The following is a 26582-nucleotide window of genomic DNA, read 5'->3' as shown; positions in this document are numbered from 1 at the left end:
ATGTTATTTCTCTATCAGAAATATCTTATTTTACAGATTTTTACTATTGCATTGAATGTTCCTGTAGAGTTACTTTTTTTTTTTTTTTTTTTTTTTTTTTTAACAGTAATGCAGGTGAATGTCCATATCCTTCATTCAGGGTAGCAGACTCAATACTGTGCTGGACTTGCCTGCAGTTCTGTACCATTTTAATTTAAAAAAAACTCCAAGAGAAATTTATTCCTTAGTAACAGTTTTGACAAATGAATATTAATAATGTGTATCTCCCAGGAACAGGGACAAAAAGTGCTTTAAGAGATACTCCTTTTTAACTTATGGAAATCTCCCTATTTACTTATTTTGGGGTCCATTTCACCCCAAAACTTCAAGGATGTTACAAGAAGTAACACACCTCTTCATTCAGATGGCCTAGAAGCTGAGCTTTGGTCCTTTATCTCCACAATTCATTCCTGTTTTTTAAACACTGAAAAAAAGTCTCTTTCTGTTATTTGTCTAACACTCTGAGTATGGAGACAGCTCTTGACTTCTCCCAGAATCTTTTCTAAAACAATTCTACCTTTTTCATTTCATAAGTGTCAAAATAATTGAAATCCTCTCCAATCAACATTCAAGATTTTTTTCCTATCCTGTATTTGTTTCCACATCCTGTCCCAGAGGTCTGTTGAAGTTCTCCACTATATAATCATTTGGATGTGTGTGTAAATGTGTGCAAGCATTTGCTACCATTTCATCTTTCTCCAAGCTACCTACACTATGGTAGCCTGAATTTCAAATTTCTTTACTTAATGTTAACTCTGTCTAGTTTATTTTACTGGATTGTGGGATAATCTTCATGGTTTCTTACATTGTTTTGGAGAAGGTATTTTTATTACATTCCTATCTATTCTACCTCCTGAATATCTTTCTAAATTTACGTATTTCTGATTGACAGGAGCAAAAGTATGCTATAAATTATGCGGCTGGGCATGGGTATGACAACATCATATATTTTACTTTTTATTATTTTCTCCTTATATATTTCCACCTTTTCATAGATTTTCTGGAATAAAGGAAATGAATACTCTAAGGTGCTGATTAACTGCTGCTAAGGGAAGAATGAGAATGGGGAGGTAAAGAAGAAAGAATAATAGAAAAAGAGATAAAACCATTCAGTACCTTGCAGTACCTTGCTTTATCTCTCAATACCTTTTTTCTGCCTTGTTCTTCTTTCAGACCTGTCTAGTTTGGAGTCTGAACCACTCAAAGCAGGATCTGCTTGTTTTGCATTATGTAGTACTGAGAACATTTAGGGTAGAGGAAACCTATTCAGATGAGGCCTAGCAGCACCTGTGAAATCCAGGTTAATATTAGTAATGATATATTAATGTAGATAGACAATTAGTTTATATTCAGTGACACTTTTTAGCCTTCTTGAAACATATTTACACTAATAAACCAGTCTAATTTCATGCCTTGTACATTCTGAAATGTAGTAGGAAAAGATGAGCTGTTAAAGTAGAAGGTGACCTTTTGTACATCTGCATTTTGTGGCTCTCTTTTAGTTGAATTACTTGCTGTAGTTTTCCCTTCTAGACTGCTCAGTGAGTGGCATGTGCCTAGTTCACTTAGATACAGAAGCAAAAAAATGAAATTATAAATACACAACAATTGCAACCTGAGAATCTTCACTGATTAAGTGAAATGTATGCAGGAGACTGTATGGGTAGGGAGTCTAATACATCAACATAGCTGAAAGGAATGTAGATGGTATGGAGATAAATGAGTTAGTTTTTTGCTGCTGTGGCAAGTACCCAAACCAGATTATGGCAAGTTGATGCAGTTGTCATGACACCACTCTGCAGTGTGAATGTACACTCAGAATTAAACTGGAATTGATATGAGCGGAGCATGTGGCTCCTTGCTACATGGCTCCATGCTGTCTCCCATGCCATGATCGTTCCTGCTTTTCTTTTCCCCTATTCTGGTTCCCCTTCCTCAAGGAAGTGCATGTGAGCTAAGTGATGGAGATACTCTGGATTTGGGTTTTTTAAGTTTTTTCTTTAATCATTATGTTTTTAGTTAATTCCCTGAACCAGTTTGTTATAACACAACTGGAGAGAGCCCAGAGTCTCCTGAAGAAAGGGGGAGTAAGCCAGCCCTGCTGTTGAGGGGAGTGACTGTGTAACCCTGCTTTCGGTTCCACAGCGGCCTCTGACATTTCTGGTGTTATCTGTGAATTCAAAGACCAGACTACTACCACAAAATTGTACTCCAGAATCTGCTATTTTCATTTTACAGCACTATATTTCCAGCCTTTCACAATTCAGAAATAACCTTTAAGCTCAGGATAAGGCATAAATAGTTCCCACACTGTGCTCTGAAAGCTCCAGCCCAAAGTTCTGAGAGGCGTGAACTGCCCCATCCGTTTCAGTCCTGACTGTGAACACTTACGATTCTTGCAGCAATTCTTGCAGTGGAATTAATGTGTTTGCTGCAGCAAGGTGACCGGCATTTTCTTTTTTCCTTTCTCTGTGACCTGTCTGCTCTTTGATGCTGCCTGCTACTGTGTCTTGCTCTCTGCCTGGAAGTGGAAGTGATGGGCTCTTCTCAGAAAGGCGACTAGAGCTTCACACTTCCTGATGGCAGTACACTCCCATGTATGTCATGCAAAGACATACTGCTTCAAAAGCAAAGTTGTCCTTCTTTGGGAGCTGCAGCCCACAGAGCTGTACTCCAGGGTAGTGGGTGAACTGCCTCTTTACTCAACAACTGCTCCACAGGAGGGAGCAGTTTCTATGAATTTCTCAGCCATTTCCATTAATTTCAAAAGCATTGAATATTTTCAATGCTAAGCCACAGCTGTCTGTGGGAGCAGAAAGAGGGAGGCAGAAATTAAAAGCATTTCATGGAGATTGAAACTGCCACTATTTTTTTTTTCAACTTTTACTAATGTATTTGGATAATTGAAGAGAAATGTAAGCGGTTCATAAACAGATAAGAGACAAGAACTCCTTTACTCTAATATGTTTTATGGAACTTCTCTATTTTGTCTGATCCCCATATTAAAAAACTTTTCCTTCACAGATATAGAACCCACTGTTTTTCTTTTCTGCTCAAACTTCCCTTTATTTCTGAGCACCTCTTCTGAATTTTGTGGGATTTCTGAATTTAAGCCCTGACACTAATCCCTGAACCATTTGTATGGATGTGTGGAAATTACACTCTCTTAGATCTCAGAACCCTGCAGAGAGCTTAGAGAAAAATGGCTATATCGACAATTACATTATTCTTCTCTTCTCAAATAAAATCTCTTCCACATAGTGTCTTTAAGAATTGACTTAATCATAGAGAGACATGTGTGTGCCATTCCCCAGCTGGACTCTGATAAGCAGCATGAAGTAGAGCATGTACAGATTCAAGTCATTGTAGCACAAATTTCATAAAATCAATCTGGAATTCGTAGGTGATACGTGGACTGATTTCCTGAATTGTCGTATTATGCGCCAGCTCAAATAGAAATTATTGACTTGGAAGAATTACTAGGTGCAATTCTATGACCTGTACTATTCAGGAAGCCAGACTAGGTTATCATAATGGTTCTTTCAGACCTTAAAATCAAGATCATGTGGGATCTCAGCAGTTCTTGCAGGGTTGTTTCCTTTTAAGACAGTGCAAAATCCATACTAGCCACATGTATGTAGCTAGCAGAAAGTTTTTTTCCATGTCTTAATTAATTGCTAATGCTGCATGTCATTTTCATCATTAATCATCATCTTTTATGTCATGTTTCCTTTCCATCTGGTTGGGTGTCAGGTGTGATACTGAATAGCTACAGTACATTAATTTCCAACTGGTGGCTACTAGTGGTTGGCAAATTAGGTTACTTTGTGACTATTTATTAACTGAGTTAATTGTTTGACAGATTGTTATTGACTACCACTCAGAGGGTGGCAGATGGCCAATAAAAGACAAAATGCAGCTTGCTGTCCTTTTGTGATATATGTTGATGACTTTTAGCTTTTTAAAAAAACTTTATATAGTGTAATGCATTCTGTCATCAGTTACATGAGAACAGGATAAAGTATTCAAATTACACAGGAAAGGCCTGAGCTATGAGTCTAGCGCTGTCTAAATGAAAACAGAGACAAACTTACCTTGAATCTAAACTGCAAGCTATTTCTACAAACAAAACTCAACCTGCTGGATTTCTTTTCCAATTAAAATACAAGGCATTTGTTATTCTGAAAATGTCAAGGCTATAATAAAGGTAATGGGGACCAATCCATATGCTGAGAAATTTTTTTACAAAAGTTCTCTTTTTGGGAGGAAACAAAAAAAAGTTTCTGAGAAATTTTCTTCAATGTGAAATGCAATTTATGTAAAAATTGTATTTTCCATTGATGTGCTTGTAGATGTCAGCATTCATCAGTTTGCCATTGCTAAAGCCAAAGTGAAATATTTCATTGTATCATACCAAGCCAAATCATTCATTTCTCCCCATCCTCAGATCAAGTATGAAGTGAATGAAGCTTTCTTCTCTTCATTTAGCCTAGAAAAGGTCATGAAAAGATCAGCCATCTTAATCTAAGCAAGGCATTCAGAAAATCTCTGTGCTGTTGCTTTCTTTGCCTGAACTTCAGAGGTGCCATGATTTTTTTTTTCTTGAAGAATCTAGATTTGTACTTCACATGCCTACTTTTCTTTTTCATTTTTTTTACCAGATTTTAGCTTCTTAGCAGCTAGATTATGACTAAGCCTGATAAATGTGTGGAAATTCGGTATTTCTCCACCCACTTCTGCCAACACTCATTCTCTGAGTCATCCTTCGTCGAGCTTTTGACACTTATTTTGAGCTTCTTTGCCATTATGCGACTCTCACTATACCACATGCTGCTGAGTCACAGAAAATGCACAAGGTATCATGGGAAGGTACAAAGGGGTTTGTCCCTTTGGTGAGAAAGAGGAGAAAGATTTCAGTCTGAGAAATGACTAATGATGTGGGTGTGTCAGCTTTTTTGCATTCATATTTGAGACAATTCAAAGGGCATGATAGCTAGTTTCAGAATAGGGACTTTACTAACCTCTGGGACAGAGTTCCTCGCTTAAAGCACTTGTGCAGTGGGAGCTAGGAGCTGGCCAGAACTTCAGTTTTATTCTCTCCACTCACTGGGCAAGGCAATAAATGTCAGGAGGGACAAAAAGAATTATGATTTGCTGCTAGTACAACAGGGAGAAAACCTCTGCTAACCTATGTCCCAGAGTGCAGAGTGTGAGTTGCACCATGTTCCTTTACTACACAGACTTTTCCACTATCCTTTCACTTAGGCATGTGCAAGAAGACACATTTAATCCCCCAAAGAATTTCTATGAAGATCCCTTTCCAGATGAACAATTCTTTAACAGTGGAAAACTAGCTATATTCTCTCACAATACATATTACTTCTAAGAAGCTCTAGTATGTTTTTGGAAGATACTTCCATGAGCAGATACCATGCACAATATCTTCAGCCTCCCCAATCAATAAAGTCATTACACCTGCCATTATACAACGGCTAAGAGATATAGTGATGCAGTGATGATTGCTGTGCAAAACTGTCATTTGAGATGCATGAAGTGAGATAAATGTTCAAGTGCTTCAGACAGTAGCTCTGCAGCAGACTTGTAAACAATCACTGAAAAAGTAGATCTCACCACTGAATGGCAGTGATTCAATGTCCATCTGGTGAAATGTTTCCATCAAATTTAACGAGAATACCGTTGAGTTTGTATTTTCTTCTGTAAAACACCTCTAAGTTTCTTTTGCACATTTCGCTGATACTAGAATTATGTGAATCTTGTATACTCTGTGAATGATACCTTTCTTTTTAGATTGTTCTTGTGCTGGCATGCAATTCTGTTAGCTCTGGCTGGCATTCTCTTTCATTCATTGAATTTCCTATTATGTTATTGGTAGATAGTGTTGTTTCCATTGACCTGATGCCTTATATCATAGACTCATGTGCTCTTTACTCAGGTTTTTGCTCTTGCTGTTTTCATTTCTTTGCAACTGTAAAAATGCAATTACTTAACTCTGTCAGGACTGTATGAAGATCATTGCATAGTGAGGGCAACTGTTGAAAATGTGAATGAAAGCAATTTAAAATAATAGTGTGTGGAACCTACCCACAATGTCTCTTTTATATTTAAAATTCAAAGAGGGATGATGGTATTAATGTGTATGGAACTATTGAGGAGGGAGGTTTGCGTAAGAAGCTGTAGCATAAATATATTATATAGAATAATTTTATTCCTACTGGTTACAGAGTGCTTCATGACTGCCACAAAATTGTTTTAAGTACAGTTTGATGAACTTCAATCATAGGAGAAGCTCTTTATTAAATCTTTCAAAAGGGACTTCATGTCACAATAAGTTGTATCAGTCAAACATTGCTATGATTTGGCCAACAAAATCCAAGACCAAAGTTATTTAATTTCAGAAGGCATATGCTAGGATACTATATGTTCTCTCTACCACCAGTTATCTTTAACATAAAAAGTCCTTTCAGATAGTATATGAGTCTCTGCACTTTTCTTTTACAGTCTAAGAAAGAACTTGAAAATACGGGGAGTGCATTCAGTCATTAATCAGTGACAGGGATTACTCGACCAGTACAATTAACTATGTTTGTTCTATTAATAATCAAGCATGCCAGAAATGTTTCTGTACTCGGGTGTTAATCAGGACACAGTAGAGTTCTCTGTAACTTCTTTCAAAGTGATAAAGGAAATGCAGTGCTAGATAATGGAGAAGCAATGTGAGAAATGGAAGTGTGACATGCACTTGTCAGTAGAATTCAGCCTTCTTGAGAAGACATCATGATGACAGTGCAGCTGTAGAAAAGGCAACTCAGTTTAATAGACACCATTATAAATCTGCTTGTTTAATCAACCCAGAAATACACTAATATCAGCAACAGGAGAAATAACCTTAGCTTCTTCCTACCTGCTATCTCATGTTTAGTAAATACTTATACAGGAACATCCAAGTTAAAAAATATTATTTAACCCTTCACATTATCTCACTTCTGTTTCTGTAAAATTCCTAGTGCTGGCAAGGCTCAGAAGCAAGGTTAGGTGGGTCCTGCATGCTATGATCTCTACCCTGACAGGTTAAATGCTTAGTAAGGCATTATATAATCCTGCAACTTGTGGTAAGTTATCTCTTGGAGAGCTAGGGCAAACATGGGTACAGTTTAGTTAAGACTCTCCAGCACATCTAGCAGCAGATTAAGCTCCCCTTAGACTAATGAGCTTGTGTCTGCTTCACTGAAAGATTTTCCTGACTTCTCACAATCTAATGAAAATGTTGTTGTGCTTTAGTATTTACTCAGAAACAATTCATTTACTCTCATAGTGATGTATTCCAGGACAAGGTAACATAAGAAACCCAAGAGAGGAAATTGCAGAATAATTGTGATATATTTGATACAATGTATTTCTCAGTAGCACTTAAACTTTTTTTCCTATTTGCAGTTAAACATCCAATATGAACTTTAACAAACTTTCATTTAAGTTGTAGATATCTAATGACAGCTAGGAAGCTGCTTCTTGGAAGAGCATAAGCTCTTAGACATTAAATGGCTTCATTTCTCAACACAAATACAACAGAAGGGGCTGAGGATTTTATACAGTGCTTGTCAGGCTAACAGCCAAGTTGCATTGACTTCCCAAAAGGATGGTGTAGCTTAAATCATTTAGGATCAGGCATGATTTAACAGGCCATTTCAGGGTTTCATGAAGACAAGTATCTAATGAAGGATATAACTCAGTACTATTTATGCATTAATCACAATTCTGTACTTCTTCCGCCTCAAACTAATCTGCTAATTTCAGTGCTAATTAACCTGTCAATTAAAGCAGACAAGAGCTATCTTCTACATAGACAGTTCAGCGGCTATCCATCTATTTATCTAACCCCTGGAGTAAGATAGCAAGCTATGTAGTAGGCAAGCTACAGGAAATGCTGAATAAAATCAATTCAATGGTAGCAGAAAGCAACTTTTGTGAAGTGGCTCACTACAAAGAAGTAAGAACTTAATTTTCTGAGATATTCATTACTTTGTAGAAACAGTTTCTGTGCACTCCCATGTTCCTCCACCATATTAGTAAGAAAACTCATGCAATAAAATATTTATTTGTTCAAATATATTGTTTTCAGTGAATTGTCCCATTTAAGTGTTAATTGACTAGGAACCTCACAGCGTATAGGAAACTCATATTCAGGCACCCTTAGGTCTATAGAATAGCAGCTGTTTGCAGAGGTACTTGACATGATAGTGTGGCATATGAAAAGAAACTTTATTATATCATTAAAAGTTACAAAAGAGACTTAGAGGCACTTTAATTATAAAGATTTTGCTTCCAGTAACACATCAGAACTTTCACAACACACCTTGTCTCTTTAGCAGTTACATGCACAAGTTAATAGTTTAAGAAGGCCACAAGGTTTGACATGAGCTTTACAAAGTTGTATTTGTGATTTTAACTCATTCTAAATTGATGAGTACATCTTTAGCTAAAATGATTAAATGTTAAATTTATCCAACAGAAAAAGATGAATTTGGCCTTTTATATGAAATTTAACTAACTTTTACTTTGGCAGTCTACTTCAGGTGGTTGCATTAAAAAAAAAAAAAAAAAAGTGTATTCCTTGCTTTATAGTTCATTACACTCTAATGATTTCAGGGAAACATCAAATTAAAAAACTGACAAAACATATATAGAACTCAGCAATCCCTTCTAGAGTTTTAGAGTTTATGATCACTTGGAGCTTTCCAGAGAAATTTTTATCTCCTCTAAATCACTGAGCCATTACAGAGCATCATGTAATTATGTAGTTAGGTGATATGTCATCTGTATTAAAAATGCTTATGAAAATTTGTGTAAAGTGTGAACAGCACATGAATAAATGCCAGTTTTTGAACTGTGCAGTCTAGGCTGATCTCTCTATTTGTTTTGTCAGTATTTTTGTATTGTCTCACTTTCACTCTATATAGTCATCAATACTGAAGAAAAAATAATCTATGTAATAAAATGTAAATTTGCTCAGAGGACTAGCAGTGAAGAAGGATTTCAGAGTCCTTGAATGTGTATATAGACAGTTCTCTAGTAAAATAAAATAAAATAGTAAAAAGAAATTGATTCCAGTTTGTTTCCTCCCATCGCACTTCATTTCTACATTGAAATTCTGTAGGGAAACTCCCTCAAGTTAGAGGTTGTAAACCTCTGCTGCAGGTGGACCTGCAGACTTCTCTGCAGCCAGAACAGTGAAACCTCGACACAAAAAATTAACTCAGAATATTCACAGTTACCCCTGGCATTAAACTGTCTAGGAGATAATTTCTAAAGTTAAAAGGGGGTAGATAGGTACAGTCATTGAATGGGGGTGCGGAATGGGGACCCTTCTGGGTCACCTAGAGATCAGGTTGGGGAGAAGAAAAACAGTTTATGTTTCTAGCTGTTATCTACTGAAACTTCTGCTCCTCTCCACCTCTGGGTGCAGGAGAGCCCTGGCCAACCCTTCCCTGAGGTGCTCGTAAGTGAGGCCTGCTCGTGGTGCTGGGTGATGCCAATGGCCTGCAGCTGCCACGTGGCTTCTGGCAGGGCCATAAGGAGCAGCAGTGGCATTCGTCCCTCTGACATGGGGTATGAATCTCCTGATCACTCATTGCTGTATTGCTGATCACTGTGGTAGCAGACTTTTAGTACCAAAAAGCAGTGCAATACTTACTATTCTTTATAAACTGGATCCAGTCTATCCTGTTGTCAAGGCTTTTGTTTGGTACCACTGCGTGATTTTGTTTGATTTGTCGTGCCTGGGATTTGGGGTCTCTTCCATGCCCAATTTGCTCCTCCGCCACTCCAGGTTCACCCCTGCCCTCTACTACAGGTTATCTCCTCCTCTGATCAGCTTCAATAACCCATTTCCTATCTGCTGCTTGAAGCCAGGTCAGCTCAGCTTGGTTGAAATAGGTTGGTGAGTGCTCATGCAAGTATTTCAGCTGGGACACCTGAAAAGAAAATAACCACTGGCAGTGGTGATGATGAGTGGTTGGGGACTGGCTAAAGCAGTACCTCACTTGCCAGCATGGGCTTATTTTGCAGCCTTGTGTTAGATGGTTTAGCAAAACTAACAGGTTTTGCAGGCATTTCTGGCTGAAACAAGCAAGACATATATTTATAAATGTTATTTTGTTTCCTTGAAGGCAACCTTTGGTCTACATTGATTTTCCTCTTATTTAATACTTGGGCAGCTTCCTATTTTCCTACACAGCAGTATCCCCGAGTCATTCTGATGCTCCTCTCCACAAAGACACATTGCCAGAGATGCAATAAATGGTACCCAAACCTGCAGTTGAGTCTCAAGCAAATTAATTTGGAAAATTTTGCTTTCCTTCCATTTTCTCTTGCTGAATAGGAAAATGGAAAGATTACTGTGTTCATAATATACTATTTTCTGTCATCTAGTATCAAAGAAAAAAAGTCATATAAAGAAAAAAAACCTCTACTAGGCAATATTGCTATAAAATAAGGGGGAAAAAGAGACAATTCAAAGGAAGTTTCCTCCTTTTATCTGATCCCTGCTGTTCTTTTTACATCCATGTAGTCAGTAATGTCACCTCTAATGCTTTTAAAAAAGCCAGAAAAAGTACATTGGCTCATAAGGAAACCTAGCCTTCTTTTAAGCATCTTTGTTCCCTTCCCAAAATAAGCTGGCATACCACTGAATAGCACAGAAGCTCACAGTCAGGTCAAAGGAAGATGATCCCATAGCCAAGTATATTAGGAAACAAGTTCTTATGACATAGAATTGAAGGGCTAAATACCAGGGATTTTTTTTCTCTTGTCCCTTATAGGAAGCCCTCATGCAGATCTATGTATAGAAAATGGGATTCTTTCTTTATTCTAAAACACTTTCTTCAAGTTCATATTAACCACAGAGTACTCTTAGCTATGGAAACCCAGCAGCATCTGCAGGACCCCAGTACCCACAAACTCAGAAGTGGGGACATTTTTCATGATTGGCATCCAGAAAAGAGTGGGCTATGGCTTCTTTAAGACCTCTGCTTGACCTAGGCATCAGATTAACCACTCTCAATATTGAATTATAAATAATGAATGCTTAAGTAATACACATAGCAGATAGTTCCAAATGATACAAAAGCTGAAGCTGACTTGCATGAAATATTCATTGAAGAACTTGGATCAGCAAGCAAATGAATAAATCAGGTCCCCCCAAAACCCCCCAAAACCCACATGCAAAATCAAATCCCGTTTTATTTTTGGTCAGTTTTAAAACAATTAAGAGGTCAAAATTTTATCAAGTGAATGAGTTGTTGCAAATTCTTCAGCCAACCTAGAAAGTGTATGTAGTAATGTTTCTGTAATGCTTATCTAGACCTTTTATGACACTTGTATGCTCCTGAGACTGCAGCTCACCACTGCTTCAACATCTGCTTCACAAGTAAGACCTTCAGATTATTATTGAGCAATGAGTTCCCCCAGCTTGTAAAAAGCAACTCTTGGTTGTGTGCAGTATAAAGACTTAAATCAAAATGCCAGTAGAAAACTATTTAACACAGTAATTTTAATTATTAGGAGAACCTTACAAGGTTTGGTAACTCTGATTCACCTTTCTACCCATGTGATATCATGATAAGGAGTATCATTACTTTCCTCTTGAGAATTCGAGAGGATGTCCTTACAGATGTTTTCTTCTTTCTATTGGAGTCTTGACAGATTTCTAAAAATAGTGTGTGTGGCTCCTGTTGACTTGGCAGTTTCCTACCCTGCAAATCTAGTACATACTAACATGTGAGCATCAGATCATAAGGAAAAAAAGAGATGATTCTGCTGTTACGAAGGAGGTATTCAACACCTCTACAGTCATCTGTTTCACCTTTTATATATATACATATATATATATACACACACACATATTTTCATATAGATATATATATGTTTACCTATCGTTATCTACCTACCCAGCTTTAGGAACTATAACTTATATTGAATATACTGATGGAAACAAAATATCTCTATTTCATATCCAAAAATAGTCTCCTCCAGGGAGTAAAGATCTTGTCTGCTTTTCTTTCAACTTTATCAACTGATCTAATGAAAAAATATTGCCTTTACCAGACTTGCTCTGCTTAGATCCTTAAAGCATTACAGCTACTGATACCACAGTGATTGCAACAATACAACATGACACTAATGATTAAATAGGAATCTTGCCAATGCTGCAGCTAGAGGCAAGTGGAAACTCTGCAAGGCTACATGTATGTCTACATTACCATTCCAAGTAGGTCAAGAGTGCTTCAGAGACAGACCTGATCATTCCTACTTACTGCACTGGTTCACGCTGTGCATCTCTGAGCGTATAGAAAGGGTTCCTATGGACAAAAGATGTGCTAAGATGCGCTCCAGGAACACACCTAATACCACATACTGAGTGCAGAGGAGTATTCAGTCCATGGGATCAAAACAGAGCAAGGAGAAAAACAAATCCATAAAGCATGCACAGCACAGACAGCAGGTCCTCAGCTCCATCTATTTTACCCTACAGCTCCAGGCCTAGCAAGCCTCAGCACTTGCTAATGACAGATGTAACCAACTGCACTTAACAGGGAGAGACTCCGTGATAATCTAGTGTAAAAGAGATTCCTGAGGGCTGGAAAGCATAGCCACCACTACACTTATATAACAACCTTGTACCTCCTAGTAGTGAGCCCAAGACATCCACGGGAACATTGCAGCTGTTCTCTGATTGAATATGTACTCTTCCATTTTGCTTGTCTCTGAATGGCTCTTGCACCATTAGTTGCTATCCTGGAGTCCTGCGAAGAGAATGAAATCGTATAAAGATAACCATGTTGTAACACTCTCAAGGATCAGGGGAGATTTTTTTTTCTTCAATATACTGGCATTTATGAGTTGCAGAAAAGTGGAGAGAAAGAAAAAGCATTCACTGAAGATGATTAGTCTCCTACCCTTGAAGAAAATTGTTTCACTCAAGACCTTATCCTTTAGTAGAGTTCTTTTTGTTCTGATTTTACAACTATAGATTAATCTCTCTGATTTAGGCAGAAAATAAGTCTTTAGTCCAGCTAACTCTAATAAATGGAAGAATTTGCAAATATACTCTCTTTTCCCCTCTATTTCTACTTACCACGGCTATAAACTTTCATTTGTGTATCGCAATGTGGAAGCACATTTATACAACAACCTAAAGATTGATTTTACATTCAGAATAATGGATTTACTGTTGGCTCAATTGTTTGACTGAAAGTTATTTGAAAAAGAAAACTCTATTTTTGGTTTATCAGAAATTTCCACAAAGGAAAACATCTTCTTTCTGCAGAAAAAGTGCAGACACATCAAAGAAACAAATTCTGTGAACACAATTCAGCCAAAAAAATGCATTTGAAGCCCTAAAATTTCAGAATCTTTCACGTCTATGTATTTAATTGAAACAAAATTCTCAAATGATTCTGCTTCTCCTCAAATTCATTAGAAATTAATTAGCAATTTGCTGAGAAATGCTGAGTCTTCTGAGAGGAAACCCTTAGTGACCATAGCTTTCTGCCATGGAAGAATGCAAAAGGATGATTGCAAGCCACCAACTGGCTTCCTGCTAGGGACTCCTAGGCAGCAGCGTTTGTCTTTGTGTTACCAGATCAATGGAGAGAGAAAGAATAGAGGGAAGTGAATCTGCTCCAGGCTGTTCAGAGAACCACAGCTTACCAATTCATCTCAACCAAATTTCTCCCAGTATTCAAAACAAAATGTGAATCAGTTTATTTGAGTTGGAGACTATGTATAGTGTGATTCATTATGCCCCTGGAACTGAAGACCCCTGACCACGCAAGTGAAATGTAACCCTCACCTTGGAAAAAATGTAGGTGTTCTTTCTTTACTGCTAACACTGTAATGGCTAACAGTAAAGAAGAAAGAAAAGCAAAGCATTAATATAGATTTTTTTTTTTTAATCTGACACAAACTGTTCGTAATAGAAGGTAGGAGTAATACTGTATCCCTTTGGAAGTCACGTGTTACAGACATACCATCTGAGTACTCCTCCTGTTTCTATTATAATTTATTTTATTCATAGCTTTTGGTGAAGCATGTAGGCTGAGACATTATGACTTTTCAATAGCTCACTAAATATACTTAGAATGTTTAATTGAAACTTAACCTTTATTTTGTTCAGTAAATGTATTCTCCATTTAACTGTTGCAGACAAGAAGATAACTTTGTTGAGATTTTACATTTTGTCATCTTTGTTTCTCATTAAAGAGAGAGAAAATGAAGTCTTTGCAATAAATTAATGTAACATAGAATCAACAGAGTAAAAAATAATTTTGATGATTTCTTCTTTGCACTGCAATTATATCCAGTACACTTGACGGTGAAATAAACAAATAGTACAAATGAAGCCATTAATTTCCTTCCTATCTACACAATTTTAATTAGAATCATTTAATTAGTCTTGGCTACAATTTCTCAAGAAGATTGCACAACACATATTTAAGCTACTCTTCTTTGGGAAGATACATTTATCATTGTTTATTAAGTACAACAAATAGCTACAACAGTACTAGGTAGCCCATGATAAATGCTGTTGTCAAAAATAATTCTTTATCAGCAAATTTATTTGAAAGTAAAGTTCTCTCCAGGTTCATTAGTTATTAAGCTTTTGCTATTTTAATTGTTATAATAAATATAATGACATATTTAATATATTTACTAACTTTTTATGACATGCCATTTTTCATAGTTGGCAATAAATGTCCCTAAGCCTTCAAGTAATTTTCCCTGTTTGGTTTCACAGAGCTCTTGGTCTAGAAAAATAACCTTTGCAAGATATAATGTGAAATCACAGAAAACTGGTGTGAAAGGGACCTTTGGTCCATCTTCAGAGGTCACCTAATCTGTCTTCTTTTCCTTGCCTTCGTCATTCCCGATCACTTTTGTTATCTGATCAGCTCATCTGCTGAGTAGACAACAAGACACTGGTTGTAGTAGCCTCTAGTCCATGTTTCACTTTTGTTCCCTGACACTGCAGCCAGACCAGCAGCACATTAAAAACAATGCCCTTGTAGATTTTAAAGAATATTAACTGGTGAGTGTGATCTCCAAAGTAGTTTTCTTAAAGCTGTAATTTGTTATTACAAATATAAAATTCTTGTTCTTGGACTTATTCGTTGCTATTTTCTTTTCCTCTCATATAGATTTAATGTCATTATTGTACTAGAAGCTGATGTTGCACAGAGACATAATCATGTCAGATGATCCTAACAGTTTTTGAGTAAGTGAACTGTGACTCTCAAGTACAAGAGATTCGGGAATATTAGCATAGGGAAGAGAAAAGAGGGGAATAGAAAATTTTAAAATTTTTAGATGAATGATTAGCATTTTCAAGAAGCTAACAAGCTGATTTGTTAATCTAGCTCAGTAAAATGTCCTGTATGTGAAAGATGTAAAATTAAGTCAGAATTTTTTTATACAGAAGCAGTATATAAAAAATAGAAAGTGGAAGGACTTTAAAAGTATGGAGTAGAGGAGATTGAAAATAAAAGTTAAAATTCTCAGAACTAAATCTACTCCTAACAGCTGAGGAAAATAAGATGTAATTATAATTTTTTTAAGGACAAAAGTAATCCTGACAAAGTTATATGTTTATTATTTCCCAATAATGTTGATAATATTGTTAATAATGATGCAGTAGAAGAATTATTCCATAAATGTTTATGCCTTCTACTTTCAAAAGTAATTAGGATGAAGTATTTAGGAGTCATCTGGAAACAAATGAGGATATTAAATATACAAATACAGCAACCCTGATACATTCTACATAAGGTGAACTTCACAGCTGGTTGAGGCTGTCTTATCACAACATTTATTTTTAATGTATCTTAGAACAGTAGGAAAATTCTAGCAGATTAGAAGAGTATTAATGAGAAGAGTTCATATTCTGAATATGCACTCAAGATGACCTTAGTACCTTTAAGTCACTGACCTCAATCTTAGGCAAATGTGGAATGAAAGCTGATAAAAGATTCAAGTCACGAAGAATTGAACTGTGGGAATATGATTGTCATTCCACATGATTTTATGACACGAGTCATGTCAAACAAACCTGATTTTGTTTCTTTGATAACATTAAAAGCTTGGTTGCTGTGTAGCTGTTAGAGACTCTAACTTTTGTATGATAGCTCACTTAGTCCTGTGGAATATTTTGATTAAAAAATGAGAATTATTCCATAGCAATAAAACACAGATTAAATCTATGAAGAATAGACAAGCTAATGGTTCTAAAGCATAATTATCAGAGGGAAATCATAATTAAGTGCAATGTTTGTATTCTGCTGGTATCGCTCACTGCTTTTAATCATTTTCAGTAATGACTGGTTTGTAAAAGTTTGAGATTGAAAAATTTTCAGATGACACAAAGATTGATTTAATGGTAAATAATCAGGGAACAAGGAAATGATAAAGAGCATTCTGGATCCATCACTAAGTTTGTTCCTGTAAAACAAAAAATATTTTACTACTATTTTAAATATTTTTTAATACAGTCAGTCTATAATGCATGCAGAAAGGGTGCCTCAAGCAGCCCTTCATGAGGTAGCCCTAACAAGGGAATACTGAAAGGCTTTTTGTCGAAAAAACATAAGAAGAACCAGTAAGTGGAAGCTGAAGCCAGATATATTCAAATGAGAATTGAGACAAATATTTTTAAGAATGAAAGCTTTTTCCTGTGGGGACAAACTGGGAGGATTGTCCTTCACCATCTTTAGATACTTTCAGATGCTTTCTGAAACTACTCTTTGACCAGCATTGGGATTTTTGACTTTGACTAGGATTAATTTAGGAAGCAATGGGTGGAATAAGGTTTAGGAGAGCTACCAGAGCCTTCTGAACTCAATCTTTATGAATCAATATTAATTACTTTAGTACTAGTATTACTTTAATACAGTATTTCAGCATGAAGGATTCCAGTCATATTCAAAGATCATTGAACTGATCTGTGTGCAAACTATTAGGATAAGGTGAGACCACAATCCAAACTCAATGGGATTTTGAGTAAGATATGCCTCATATCTTTAACAGTCTCTGTTACAGGACAGTAGGAAAAAGGAGTAGATAATGTGAAGGTTATGACATACCTCAGTCATGTGTTCAGAACTTTGGTCCAGACCTTTATGAGCATTTCTGAACATTTATCTTCATCATCCAAGATGATAAGATCCAGGACTTTCTGGAAAAAGCTTAATTTAACCAAAAGGAAAATATCAATTCAAAGGAGATGTTTCTCTAGTTTGTAGTAGTATTCAGCTGGTTTGGGGAGACTAAGACAGCTTAGAGCCACTCATATGAAAATGGGAAAAGGATCCTTGTACAAGGACAATAACAATGTAGAAATAGGGCTTTCATGTGCCTCCTTGGATGCTCTGGCACAAGTGCAGGGAGCAACAGGATTGATATGCCTGAGACCTTGTAACATGATTTATGTGGAAAGGGATATTCTCTGTAGCTAATGAAAAGTATCAGCTAACAGGATAGTAAAAGAGATTGAACCAAATTACAAATTCTTTAAGAACAAAGAAGGAAGCAAAACCCAACACCTTTCAGACCATAGAAAACCATGGTCCATCCTCACATATACCCAACATCTGGTTACAAAAGAGCAACATAGAACTACCAGTGTGTTGCCACTCCTGACTAGATCTTGATGCCTGTGGATATCGTAGCAAAGTATTCTTTCTTTATGTCAAGGCTCTCCAGTATATAGCATCCTTACTGGGGATAAGCAGCGCAAGGGCAGGGAAGTCCACATCAGTTATGCATTGAAGATGTAGTCCCATCTCACAGCAATTCCCATCTTGGTGAATGTCCAGGACTAAGAACCTCTTGTACTTTTGAGAACATCCCCCTGCAGTATAGCTCTCTGAAAGTCTCAGATTGCACAGAGTCAAGCTCCTGCCTTGAGTAAATCAAGTGAAAGTGGGGAAGTTAAATCCAATCCATCCTGGCCCTCTGTGTTTATGACAGTTTATAACTGGTTTAGTTTGAGTTCTAGGGGAGTCACTACAACACTACTTTTATATATGCTGCAGTCCCTGTCTTTTAAGCTCTATAGACTTACTGGAGGTGGACTAAAAAACAAACCATCATCCTTCCCTCTATGCTAGCTGCTGGGATGCATCAGCAACACTGTGAACAAATTAATTTACTGCCATCTGAGGAAAGAGCTAGGAAATACAGAATCCTGATAAGTTGTAGATATAGATAGATCTATATGTATGTTTGTGTAGAGGCAGGTGGAGATTTTGTTAAATACTTTCTAATTTATTTAAAGAAGTTTAAGAAGTTTACAGCAAATGACTGGTTTCATTATTTATTGGAAAATTCTACACAAGCAAAAATTTCAATAGTCTGAGGGCTTGGAAAATGGGGGTTCAGTTTTGAACTTTTCAACAGTCTTCCTATGTGACAGTGTGTAAGTTATGTTGACTCAGATCCATCCCACCTAAACAGGGTACCTAACTGGGGTCCCAGCTGCCTTAGGCTGTATAGCCAATGATGTGGATAGGTACACACATCCAGCAAAATTTCTCTGCACTCCAGAAATGCCTCAAACTCATACAAGAATGACTAGGTTTCTAATGTCACCTTCTAACTGAGCTTAAGTTAAGTGCTTTAAATAAGAGTGAGATGCTGTTAGTCTTCCATAACATTGTTCCTTGTTTATGAAATTAGATTAATGTCTGTCTTTCCCCTTTTATTTCATTTTTACTGCAAGCGCCCAAGGCTTCTCTAATTATTTGTGCATATCTCGTTCAGTCATATATAATTGTATAGAAAGAGAACATTATAATAATAACAGCTGTTGCAAGTGTAAATAAGGACAACATACGTGCAAAGGAAAGTTCAAGACCAGTTTATTCTGTGTTCTTGCTGATGGACCACCTGTCTTCATATCCTGTACAGCCAGGGTTTAAAAGTCCCAAAACATACAGTCCTTCTACCAGCTCAGAGCTGTCTCACCCCAAGGAATTTTTCCCATATTTTCACGCTCCTTTTCAATTTTCCTCTTTTCACAGGATTTAAAATTCACAAATGATCATGTCTCCTTTCTTTTGCCTAGTTAGCTGTGTGTGCACTTTTTTCTCTTTCTCTGTCTGAATGCATTTCCACCTTTTCTTATGAATCTGTGTATCTTAATGTTTCTAGTAATTTTTGTTGCTTTTTATAAATCCTTTCTTATTTCGTTCTGTTTATGATAGTAGATTGACCAGAAACACCATATTCTATATCCAGTATCAGTCATAGAAAGGCTTCCTACTCTTGTCATGATGTTTCTCCTTATGCAGCCCTAAATTTTACAAACTTTTTTTGCTACAAAAACATTTCTCCATTTCTATATTATTGATTTTCAGATTTTTTTAGGTTGAAAATGTTAGATAATGAAATCAGATTCAGTGAGTCACTGGGAAAGCTCATGAAACTCTTTGCAACTTAATAAATAGTTCTTTATCATTGCATGTAATAAATGACCTTTTAATCCGCATTACAGACCATAATGTTTCTACCCAGAACAACTAGGGTTGTTCTTGAATGCTCAAAATAAGATTTTTCATGGCAAAAATTTAATATTTTATTAATATCAAAATATGTCTATCACACTCCTTTGCAAACTCATCTTTTATCTGAAGTGCAACTAAACCTAAATACTAATACTAAAAAAAGAAAATCAAGCTCATCTAACAGGCTCTGTTATATTAGTGGTTGTTGATTTTTCATTGTTTATGTATGGCTCATATTTTAGTTATGGCTTTATTCTATAATCTTGCATGCTCTTAAGCATACTAGTCCCTTAAATGAGAGCTTAAAGCATTGGTGTAGCTTTGACCTCACAGCATTTATGAACAGTGTTAAGTGTGCACAGGATCTTGGTTTAAAACTCTTCTTTATGCTCTTTTTAATGTAACAAGTGCTTTTTACTCATAAGAGAGAGATGAAAAATTTTGTTGGAAATACTCACATGAATAAACATTACACACTTGAGTGAGAGGCTGTAGTGCTTGCTTGGACTACTTAAATGAAGAAAATTCTTATTGAGAACAGCAGCAATTGTGTGATTTATGAATGGATGTGGACTTCAGAATCTATTCTCTAACTGAAAATACTAGTATCAGTGGTAGGATGCACAGACTTTTTTCCCCTTAGGTACTGAAACATCAAATAAGTTCTGCTCCATGTCTTGATTTACCATTAAAGTTAAGTGTTAGATTTTAGGCAAATAAAAATGATTAAAATATGACAGCTGGCAAATTATGCTAACACTGGGTAACAAATCATTCCTGACAGTTCAATAGTACACTTCTTATAGCACAGCTATTAATATTATAAACAGTGAAGTGCAAAAAATGTAGTACTTGACTAATATAGCCGGTTAATGTGGAAAAAATGTAGTACTTTTTTTCCTTAGGATTGAATAAAATTGGAGATGAATAGCTATAAACATACAAATACTTTTAAGAAACATTAGTGTAGTCATTCAAAATTATGAAAACAGGGAAATTTTAAATTTAGGGTAACATTTGACATATTCTTCATGTTGTTAATGCAGCTAATGTTCCCATGTATTGGTGGAGATTTCAAAGTATTTAGTGAGTATATAAGTATTTATGTGATAAAATAAATATTTATTTAAGTGTAAGTGTTTTTAAGTATGTAAGTATTTAGGTGATGCTTGATATTAATTTCATCAAGGCCTATGTGATCTACTGTGAAACCATGGTACCTTGGAATATTTGAAATAAATAGTAGTTATCCATTTGACTAAAATAGTTCTTGGAAGATTGCACACTTCATTCTTATCCCAGAGCACTTTGTGGAGCTAGGTTCTTATTGAGTAAAACAGTGAATCACATAGTATTTTAGACTCATCTCATGTAATTTGTCTAATAATAGCATGGTACTAAACTCCTGTTTAAATGCATGTTCAGAGGACTTCAAACCAGGGATTTCATGCTCAGTTGGGTAAATTTAAAGACAATGTGACTACATTTGCTATGTTTATGGCTCAAATTCAGATGCTGAAGAAAACTGCCTCTCCCCAGCAGTGGTCAGAGTACAGTAGAGACTCCCTGCTGGTGGAGAAAACAGGACATTTTCCTATCCTCTGGAAAACCCATAAACTCTCCCAGCACTGTCTTCCCAGGACTGTGCCTTCTCCTGCTTAGTCTACTGTTGTCTTTGCCTGTTTCAAGCCCTAGTCTCAGCACTGTGTAAGGCAAATACCAATATTTCAATGATTTTTTGAAGATTTTGTGTATGCATAAAGCATTCAAGCCAAAATTTTGTGGTATCAGTTCAGCACAAAATCTGTATGGCATTGTAATGTAATGCACCTATGTAACTTACTGCCAAAACTCAAAAGGATTCACGTAAGAGTGTGATAATTATTTGAGCAATTCAGTTTCTCAAGACAGAAGGCTTCACAGGCCTCCTCCTTAGGCAGTGGTGTTGCTACAACCTGAGTATTGTTGACACACTGATCTCTGCTACATCCAGTTTGGTATCAAGTGATGACCAGAAATACCTGTTGACAGTAGTGATGTACTAGGGAAAGCAAAGACATGTTCAAAGGTAGATGGTTGAGCAATCCTTTGAATAAACACAAATCAGTGCTGGAATCCCAAATTGCATCTAAAGGAGTTTCATCCTCTAGCTAGCAAAAGACTGGAGAAAAGAGAGAGAAAAATTCTGCTTTTTAACTTTCCCTCTCATTTCTTCCTGGGCTGTTAAGCTGAACTTCAGCTGAGTGTTAAATTCAGCAGAGCCAACTCTGTCCCAATTTGGTGAAGGATAAATGAAGTACTGTACGTGCATCTACCCTATCCCTTAAAATATGAGGGAAATCTTCAGATGAATATTGAAATGTGAAAATATATGAGATAGAATCACACAATGTCTCTGCATCATAGTGAAGGCTGATTAATGTAATATTAAGTCATATGCTTTTCAAGAAGTCCTCAGGCAGAAATTTCACAATTCATATTCATATTATTTTTAATTTTAAATGTTGTCTTGTTTTATTCAGCATGTTGCAGTGGAATAATTATTTCTGTAGTATACACGTTGCTATGCATGGTTTGAGTTTCTAAAAATAAACTATGGCTTTACTGATACATTTTTTGACTGATACATTTTTTGACTTCGTCATAGATAATTTATGGAATAATTTTACACTTCTGCAACACCCAACTCACAATTCACATTCCAATACATGAAGTGTCATTTGCAATTTGCAATGGAATCTTAATGAAATTCTTTGGATCTTACCTTCTAAATGTTTCATTTTATGCTTGGCCAAAAGAGTGAAAGTGTGTTCATATACATTTATACATTGTAAATGGAAATAAAGCTATGATCTGGCTCATCTTTCTAATCTATTTATCCTCCCAACTCCCCCAGTGTTATGAAGAATAATATCATCTGTGTCACATGAGTAGAGAAGTAAGAAACAGGAAGCTAAACTGACTTTTTCAAGGTCACAGAATGAGCGTGTGGGAAGCAGGGAACTGAATCCACATTTTCTAGGCTTGCAGCCTCACCCCTGCACAGGCCTCCTTCCTCACTGGTTCACTCTCCCTCTCCCACTAGTTTAAATGCCCATTAATTATGACATAAATTCATGTAGAAGTTTACTTAACTTCTGTATAAGTAACCTGCAGAATCTCTCTTGGGAGCAGTCACCAAGAAGAATGTTGAGGTCAGTCCCGGTAACAGTTGAGCATATGCTATCTTGATACTGCAGCCAAAACAGATATTGGATTCTTCAGATAAACCAAAAGAGGTGTTTCAATTAATAGTAGATTATTCTGTTTCATTATTATTTCTCTTTCTGTTAGCTACTCTCTTTGAAGAATGCTAATAAATTTGAGGGGCAGCAGATATATTCCCCTAAATGATTAAAGGACTGGAAACATGCCTTAAAGTGGTATGTTTCCAGACAACGAGCTAAATGACCTGCTGTTTTTTTTCCTTAAAAAAGCAAAGATCAAGGGTTAAACTTACCATAGTCTGCTGCTATCTGTCTGGAGAAGGAATTATGAAATAAGACCATCTGTGTAGCCAATGTGTAATTAAGCAAAATAGCTGAAAGTGGAAGTTAAGCATTTTAAGGTTTGCAGTTAATCTTTACAACAATTTTCAAAGGGGTCTGGTAGGTTCTTCATCTCTGGAAATTTAAACGTACCAGATTTCAGTGATACTTTTGATAAACAAATTTTCAGATTTCAGATTTAGTGGATTGGATTTTTTTCAATATGATTACAAAACAATGTAATTTTTTTTTCACTATACCTTAGGATACAAAAAATAGTTAATAAAAAAGTGAACATGTTTTACAGCTCTCTTACCATCTGTGGCTACAAGCACAAGTTTCCCATTGGTTCAGTTCCAACAGTATCTCCAACAGACTGGACTGATTTTTTTCGTGGAGTCGTCATGACTTCATCTCTTAAGAAAGCACAGGGAGCTGTTGCTAATGCCAACCATGCCAGCCTTCTGACATTGCAGTGATCACCTTATAGCTCTCACTTGCCTTGTAACTCTCATTTAAACAGCCCAGACACTCTTCTTCTTGATTTTGGGTACATTGGTGTGATGGGGTGCATCTTACTTAGGCTTCAGCAATTTAGGTCCCTCACTCTGTTTGAGTAATATCTTCCCAGTTGAGTACAGCTGAGAAGCACGTTATTCAATAAATTATTCAAAAAAAAAATACTATGAAATCTGTTTTCACGTTGGCCTGATTAAGCTTACATTTGTTGACCTTCATGTCTTACTTCAAAGCTTAAGCAGGTTTTAGCTTCAAGTTAGGGAATCCTTCACTGTAAAAAGCTGTTGAATTTACAAGATGACTCCTCCAGGGCCTGATTTCTGTCAATTAGTTATCTGCAATATGATGATTTATGAATACCTGATACTGTGTTGCTGTAAGGATATGTTTAGTAAATGGCATGTGAAAATAGTGCAGCTTCCTTGAGATCAAACAGAAATAGAGAAAGTAATACTGGCTTCAAGATTTGTACTCTGCATATGTATGTTCCAATTCATACCCTTGCTCCCAGAAAGCTAGGGAAAAGATTAAATATGGATTTTTAATGGGTACATATTTACAGTCAAAAAGACCTCTCTCCATATAATACATAAATCTACAAATACAGTATGAAGGAAGATGTAGAACTCTATATTTGAAGAAAGAAGTCTTTCATATATTTTGTATGCCTAAACTGCATGTATTTTTGTTGTAATTCCTTTTTATCCCCTCGGTTCTGAACACGTAAGCACTCTGTGGTGGTTTGTTTTTTTAAATTTATAGTGACAACTTTCAATAAATTATCTGAAGAAGACCATAAAATTGGAACCTTTGGATTGCTGTGTGAATGGATCAATGTTCTATTTTCCAGTGTTATGATAATGAGTTAATTTTGGAGATATATTGAGTGATTTGGGCTTAATTTTGTCATTAAAATTTACCTCATGTCTGGACAATAGTGCAGTTTGCTACAGTGTCTAAGATAAAAAGTATGGAATTGTAAATGAGATTTCTTTGAGTGGAATTTAGCTCACCTACTTATGTTTAAAGATTAGGCATCTATTCTGAGCTAGTCTTCTAGGCTTTAATCAGCTGAAAGAAATCAGTGCTTCCATTCATAATGGCTTTCTGGCGATAAGGTCCGCCTGAGGCCCTGCCGCTCTGTCACGCGTTCCTACGCACTGTATGAAGAAGGCTTAATCGAGATGGGTTCCCCAGAGAGTCACTGAGGCTTGCTGTTAGCCTAATTTCCAAAATTTCATCTTGCTGCTACTACCCACTTCAACTAGCAGCTCCTCTTCTTGCTCACCCTTGAGATCTATGAGAGGAAATAAAAGTTATCTCTAGATGATTTCAGTAAAGAAAATAATAAAACTATAATGAAATGCTCAGCTACTGTTACTGTAGATCTCTAAGGAACAACAGTGCTTCCTTTCTGCATATGCGAGTGAGCTGCAGGAGAGTTAGAGAAGTAGCTCTCTGGGGTTACTGGCGTCACATCTGCTCCTTCTAATGTCTCTAACCCCAAACCACTGAGGGTTTCCTCTAATAAACAAAAAGTTAAAGCAAGCAATTCACTTCAGAAAGCTTCTCCTCTGCATCTGAACAACAGAACAGAAATCCATGTCTCCTTTCTACTCAAGAACAAATCAAGGAAGATTAAAAACAATTCCAGCAGTATAGAACATAAAAGCATTTCCTTGTGGCAATTCTATATTTGTGATCTTTTTTTTTCTTTTTTTTCCCCAAAGCAGTTTGGCACAGAAATTCGACATTAGGTACAACAATTTTCAGCAGGTAAAAAGAAAGTGTGCTCTAATTGTTGGCACTCATGTCTATTTTTGCATTGCACGACAAGGAAATATGTCTGAAACTTGTGGAACAGTTTGTCATGAGCTTTCACACCCAAACTGTTACTAAATCATTTTGCACAGTGTTCATGTTCTTAAATTGTCTCTTTTCACAGTGTTTCAAGGTGCCATTTCCTTTTTCTTTCCTTTTTTGCAAGAACAGCTTGCAGTATACCTTCATACATACTCATTGAAGACAAAGCTAGGCAAAGCAATCACCCATAAATATCCTGTATTACAAAATCAGGAGTAGCACATGAAGATATATACCATGTTCACAGGAAAGGGCTATGGATATATATCCTTGTATATAACACTGTGATAATGGCAAGTCAGAGAATCAAGATGAGGGTCCCAACAAGTTCAATCATAAGATGATAATAGCTGTTACATCCTACCACCGGCCTAAGTTAAAAAAAATGCTACTTTCACACAGCGTAGCCAAACAGGGAAATAATGCTTCAAAGTCATCCCTGAATAGCTTTGAGATGTACGTGGTCCTGTCCTACCACTGTGCAGCCAGCACCAAATGTCTGAAGCTAATGATGCAGGTCACTGAAGTATTAGTAGGGGTGTAACAAGTCTTGTTGTTGCTGTCATTATGAACTTTTCCTCCTCCTGTCCTGACAGTTCTTTGAGTATTGTGGGCTGCTGAACAAAGAGCCATGTATCATCTCAAATACCAAGTCAGGGCAATTGTGGCGGTAGAAAAAATTTTCAGTCTGAGACATAACAGTTTGTTTTTCAATCACACAGCAGAAAGCCAGCTTATTTCCCAGCAAAACTTAGAGTATATCCAGGCATCCTCAGTTCCTTTTCCTGTATATGATGGTAACAAAGGTCATACAGTAAAAAGCACTAGATTTCCAAATTCAACACAGCCAAAGTAGGAAATCGGAGGAATTGTGTACTGACATATGTACTTGAACCCTGCATGACTCATTTTTATCTTATTACTTTAGGAAGCCAAGTTGAAAATGAATTAAAATGTACGTTGTGGTTTACATGGCACTGTAGTGTCCTCACTTGAATACTGGAGCTTGGGTGATTTTCGCTTTTAAAAGGAAAGTAAGGCCAATAGAAAGTAATGTCTGGCA

Source organism: Rhea pennata, chromosome 12 (assembly GCF_028389875.1).
Source record: "Rhea pennata isolate bPtePen1 chromosome 12, bPtePen1.pri, whole genome shotgun sequence".
Lineage (NCBI taxonomy): Eukaryota > Metazoa > Chordata > Aves > Rheiformes > Rheidae > Rhea > Rhea pennata.
The sequence above is the reverse complement of the archived record's forward strand: the minus strand, read 5'-3'. Positions refer to the sequence as shown.